Below are 6,929 nucleotides of genomic sequence, written 5' to 3'. Positions count from 1 at the left end.
GAAACCGAGTCTTACTCAGGCAAGAAACCTCCCAACAAAAAATATCGTTCGACGGCTATCCTAGAGTTTTGACACAAGATAGCTTCGACAATTATGTTGTGGTAAGTCTGAGAAACCAATTTGAACTTTCCTGAATCCTGATCTTGCAACTTATCATTCATTCTCCATAGGAATATATTTGCGACGCAGTTCTTCAATTATACCACACTGACAGAATTGAATTTCGAAACTTCATGAAGAGATTGTGTCCAAAACTGCACATGAGACACAGAAAGTTATACCGAAAAAAGAAAAATTCAGCCTTTTTAAGGCAGAAAGTTATGCTTAAGAATGAGCTGAAAACTGTGGATTGGGTTTGTACAACGGCTGACGCCTGGTCCACGAGAAGAAAGAGTTACTTGGGCGTTACAGCTCATTGGTTTGCTGATGATTTGACCAGAAGATCAGCTTGTTTGGCTGTCAAACGAATTTGTGGGATGGCGACGTATGACGTGATTGCGAAAATCCTTGAAGATATCCATGATGAGTTCAATATTACAAGAAAACTAACAACAACAATAACGGATAACGGGAGCAATTTTGTAAAAGCATTCAAGGTCTTTGGACTACAACCTCACCAAGTTGAAGTTCGGGAATTGCGAGAGAAAAACACCGAGATACCTCCTGTGACTACGACAAATCCGAATCGACCGAATGTTGCTGATAATGGAATGGATGAAGATTGTTATGGTTTTACTCCTCCTTCGACATCTCAAGAATCGAATGCAGAGGGAATGATTCGAAACCCAACAAGATACGACGGATCTGATGGAGCAATAGCAGCCATGCTTGAAGAACTTGAATCGGACTACGAGAGCAGCGACTCTAGCGAAGACGATGAACAAGAAGAAGCTTCCACTAATGAAGCACCAGATACTATACCTGAAGAACAACCGCAAGGGGTTTCGTTCATTCCACTGACTAATGTTCTGAATAACAAAAATACGTCTTCAGAGTATTTTAGCTTGCCAACACACAGAAGGTGTGCATGTCACACCCTAAACTTGGTTGCCAAAGAAGATGTTGTGAAACAAATGCAGCCAGGTCTGAAGAACTTGGTGACAAAAACCGACCAAAAGATCGGAGCCATCTGGAAAAAACAAAGAAAAAGCTCGAAAGCGTCCGATGCTATCTTCGACAGTCTAAAAATGCTTTTTATTATTCACAATAAAACAAGATGGAATTCGTATTTCGATGCCCTGGAAAGGGTGAAGTATTTCATTGTGAAAAGAAGGGACAATCTCAAGACAGTTTTCGAGCATTTTAAGCAGATCTATTTGCGACCATTAAAGAATACGTTAAGAACATGTTGCCAGTAACAGAGGCTCTTGATATTTTTCAGGCGGACAAGAAGATGTCTGTTGGATACCTGCTTCCGACATTATCTATTCTTATGAAAAAGCTTGAGAGTTTAAAAACCAAACCCGAGATCAAACACTGCAAGTCAATGATAACTAAAATCATGGATTCGATTAACAAGAGATTTGAGCTTTGTTTTAAAGACGAAGAACTTATTATTGCTGCTTTAATCCATCCCAAATTTAAAACTTCTTGGTTGTCGGAGAACGAAAAATGTGAAAAGATCGAGTTACTGACTGCCGTTTATAATGATTTCAAAGAACGGGAAGCGACTGAAAAAACTGCTAGGTATGCTTCAATATTTTTCTTTCCTGAAAAAGCCATCTTACCCAACTGCATTTTGTAAATGTGTTTTTATTATTCAAATTAGTAACGAGACCGGGTCCGCAAACATGAATTTAGGAGAAGATAATAGCACAGACAGTGACTTTCCCTTTATTCCAAGAAAAAAACCAAAAAAGGATTTTTTTCGAGCACTATCTACATCCCAAAACAAAAGCGACCCAAATGAATTGGATCTTTTTCTGGCTGATGACAGCATCGATGTGTTGTCTCTCTTGAAATACCCAATCCTTAAAAAATGTTCCGCAAGTATACTGCTTTGCCCTCGTCAGCATCAGTGGAGCGTTTATTTAGCGTAGCTGGGAAAATTTTTCAGCCTTGTAGAAGTCTACTGTCAGACGAAACTTTTGAAAAAATGATTTTTTTTAAGTAAACAGAACTCATTGAAAGATTCAATGTGAGTGTGGCTTATCATTTTTCTCTTCTCGTTGAAAAGGATGTGGAAATGTTGGTGTGAGTAGTATGGCAAAGGTTTTTAGTTGGGGATATCAAGTCATCTGCGGTATGCAGTGATGGAGGCCACCAACAATGTTTGTGTCCAAAACACCAAGACTTTGGCATGATTTCAACTGCACTCCCTTTACCTTCATCGAGAAATTTGACAACACAAAACATGTGTTGGAAGAAAATGGCACTTAATGTAGCATTCATATAATTAAAATAACTCTTATCTTACCTTGAAAAAATTTTGATCTTCTTTTTTTTACCGAAGTAAGAAGGCTTATAATCACACTATGATGAGTGATGTGACACAAAGACGTATCCATAATGTAAAATCACCTTCAGAAAAAAAATTTACATCGCATCCAACGACACTTGGGGAACCATGCTACATCAACCGAAAAGACGTACTTAAAAGCAATGTTAAGGAAGATGTTTTTATCCTGGTCTTATAAAAAATATGCAGGAAACTTATCTCACTCAGTCAGTCACATGTAAAAGGTAGGGTAAAGCATAGTTGCCGGATAGCAAGATTAGGTAGGCCTGCAATATAAATAAAATTGATTATTAACGCATGATCGACTTGAAAAAAAATTTTTAAAGTGATATTCCGTACCGTTTATTGTTCGTAAAGAAGTTAGGATTGTCGAAGTGTCCAAAATTGTTTACGCCATCAGCCAGGTGTATCAAGTTGTGTACGTTGTAAGATAAGAAATCATTCCCATTAAGATCTCGACATTGACTCACAAAAAGGACAAGTAATTGTTTTGCGTAATCATTAAATTGTTGGCTTAACAATTTGTGAGTCAATATCTTGATACCTGTGTGTAGTAATAAAAAATGCAAAAGAGTGGTTTCGGTAAAATTGGTTTTAAGACGACGGGACCCGTGTACAAAAGAAATTGACGTAATTCCGTGGCTTTCTATCTTGCTAGTTCGCAAAGGGACCTAGGTTTACGCGCAAAGTCGGCCGAAATATAGCTAGAAGTAACTAACAAAAAATTCGATATCTTGGTAACACTTCTGAGACCAATTCGACATTTTAAAGAACCACAAATCCAAGCCCAAAGCAACTTGCGCATTATCCCGAAGCAAACTAAATGCATGTAATCAAGAGGGAAGGACTGAACCATGTCAATGGGTAATCGTTTAATTTTGTTTTTCCAGTGTGATGGTCTTCATGTTCTCGTTTTCTAAACGTTGCATCACTGCGAAGTGGTGCGTTTTCGTTTTAAAAAACCAACCTTCCCTCCCAATCACCCTCTTCAATGCACTTTGAGCAGCTCGAATACCCACTGTGAGACTTGGTTGTGAATATGTATGCTCTTGCTGGAGCATCACACACGAAACCCAAAAATTAAATTTTTTAATTTTTTCCGTTACTTACGAGCCCTGACTCTGTCAATTGTAACATTTCGTTTACAAAATATTCAAGGGACAAGTTTGCGTTTTTTGGCTTACTGTGACCATGGTAAATGCCAATGAGAAATGCTTTTGAATTTAGGATATGAACAATGAGGCCTAATATAGGCCAGAACTGACTGCCAGAGCCCTTTGCAATGGGAATGCCATCAACGTTAACAAGGAGAAAATTGTAGGATTGGAAAGATTTATGATTTTCAATTTGAAAAGCATTTGCAAAATTCCGTTAGCAATTCCCAAATGATGGTAATGGCCCGACCATTTTTAACGGAGTTTTCGAACAGTATGTAATAATGAATGGCATGTTTATGGAAGATCTAATAAATGTCTCTCAGGAATTGTTTATAGAATGAAAAGTAATTTGTCAACATAACTTTGATTCACTTTACAATGGATCACCAATGATGCCAGCTGCTCACGGAAAGAACTCGTGGTCTTCGTCTCTCGAAAAATTAGGTTTCCGTCTAACAAAGTTGTAGACAAAGTTTCTAAGCCACCGTCATTGTCAACATCACCATCACTGGACACCCAATTGGTTTCGCCGCCATAAAAATTACTTGCTTCATTTTGCAGATCTTCAACAGTGTTCAATTTCACACGAGAAACTACAGCGACATGATTTTTACCAGCACTATGGTCAACCTCATAGGAAGTTAAGTGCACGTCAGTTGTCATGTAACTATCACGAACCACTTCACTTAAATTTCGTCTTTTTTGCCTCGGCCCCACTAAATCAGACCGTTGTCGCCGACATGCAATTAAAAATAATGAAATTGTATGAAACGAAAATGGCGACTCTTGCTAACATTTCGGACACTAAGCAACTACTGTGGCGTCTACTGTCATTTTTCTTTACTTCTTTATTCGAAAACGTAATTGGAAGTTTCTTTAGCAGGCTAATCGGTCTATATCTTTCTATTTCTTTTTGATGGAGGGGATACTTTGGTGCCTACCGTACCCCTTTATGCTATTCCTATTTCTCTTTCTTTGCATCCCGCGAAAAAAGTGCAAAATTAAAAGTAGGAAAATTGACTGAAACGTAGAGGAAGAGAAGAATGGAAAGAAAACGAGGGTATGGTAGGCACCATAGTATCTCTTCCGTCCAAACAAAATGAAAGGATATAGACCCATTTGCCTGCTAAAGAAACTTGCAAGCATGACTGTATACGTACTACATATAAATGTTATACAAAAATATTGTATATAAAAATAATATATATAAATATTATGTATGGATACTATATAAAAATATTTTATATGCATATAATATTTAAATATTATAGTTAACATTGTAATTTCCACCATAACGAGGAAGATCTTCCGCATTCTCCGTCGGTATTACCAAATCTGCAGAAAGCAATAATGAAAGTTTAAGATAAACAGGACGCGACTTAGGAAATAAAGTTTTTCACCGAATCTGTTTAATTCTACAGTAAAGATATATATACCTATAGTGTATCTACTCACACTACATAGACATTCATATAATGAAATACCATTATATATTGTTCATATATACCCTTTGACTATATACAACATACTTTATATGGTATACATATAAGGTGGCTGTATATGATATATGCTTAGACATAGTGTTTATATACAATACTATATAGTACTATTTATACGTACTTTATATAGTGTAGTACTATATAAAACTGAAATTCAAAAAAGAGAAAGCCACTTAATAAAAAAAATAAAGCAAAAGCATTAGGCGGATATTGTGTCAGTTTTATCGGGGTAATTTCTTTCGTTTCAATCTTGGTTGTCGCAATAAGAATACAGCTTCATTGCGAATTAAGCAACATTGTTTGCAAAACCACGGCATTTTTTATTTCTCGGGATAATTTTAACACATGCGGTGAAATCATTCATTGCATTGGTTACATTGAACGAGATCCCGTTCTTGTTTATCGATCCGATGAATCCCGCGGCAAATGCAATACACAGGAATGCTTCGAATGTTTGAACGCTTGGTTGCACGTCTTTCCCTAGAAGGGAAAACAGATAAATTGCCTGAAAAAAAGCAATCTCTCAGGTGGGCGCGAATAACGTCAGATTGGGAATACAACGTTGTTGGATCTCTTCCATTGGCGATGCAAACTACAAAAGCTATGCAAATAACTCCACAATCGCCGGTATTTTCATCTTGCATCCGCTGGCGTTTGGCTCATTCATATTCCATGCTTGAATCGTGTGTTCTCACCAACGACGACATGTAGTACCTTCCTACTCAACGAAAATCATACTAGAAGCGGTGGAATCAGATATATAATTTAAAATTTAGTAATCCTTTATATGTTATCTATTATAGGTTATAGGATGAAATTTATATATAATAACAATATATATATATTATACATTATGTACATACATGAACACCGTATAAATCTTTCATAAATGTGTGTAAAATATTGTTATGTGTATAAAATATATAAATATTGCTCTTTATAGACTTGCACATTGCTTTATATTTTAAGCTATAATTCAAGAACTTGTACCACTTATACTATTACGTTGGCGTACCTGTCATATACTTGAAGTCGGGATGAATTAAAAAAACACTTTGTAACAAGGATCCAATGGGATGGACTATGGATAAACTGTATCCACTCTTCTTCTTGAGGAACCAGATAATTCCCATCACAACAATACTCAACAAACATAAGTCCGTCCATTTTTGGGAACGGCCTCCTTTGCATGGTTTGGGCTGCGTTTATATGCCCACTGCCTAATTAAAATTGTGGGATGGTTACCTGATCTATTTCATCGCTCCTGAGGTACTCTTCAGAGTAATAAAAAATGTTTGGATTATCTCTTTTTGGAATGGATCGATCGAAAATCACCTGTTGCAATAAATGTTCAAAAATATATATTATTATATGGTAATACAGCTTTTTTAAATTGTTTTACCGAATCTGTGCATGATTTCTCATTCAAATCCAGCGGTTTGAAATGGTATGTTTTCAATACCAATTTAGCTGGTTTGCCTTCATCGCCAGGCATTGCACCGTTGGACTGTTCCAGTTTTCCACCGTACCGAAGAAGGTCTTCCGCATTCACCGTCGGTATTACCAAATCTGCCGAAAGCTATAAAGAAAGTTTAAGATAAACACACAAACATAGGATACGACGCAGGAAACAAAGTTTTTTACCGAATCTGGGGTATTAACCTTGCATGGAGGTGAAGTGGAAGTAAGTCTCACCTCGTCATTTTCCGCTACTTCATCTAGTGCTAACGGAGTAAACAAGCAACTATTTCCCTCAATGGGATCCGCGGGAGGTGACTGTTGTATGTGGTGATGATTGTACGGTGATGGTGATCG

The sequence above is a fragment of the Daphnia magna genome, linkage group LG5, assembly GCF_020631705.1.
Source record: "Daphnia magna isolate NIES linkage group LG5, ASM2063170v1.1, whole genome shotgun sequence".
NCBI lineage: Eukaryota > Metazoa > Arthropoda > Branchiopoda > Diplostraca > Daphniidae > Daphnia > Daphnia magna.
Note: the sequence above shows the minus strand (reverse complement) of the source record.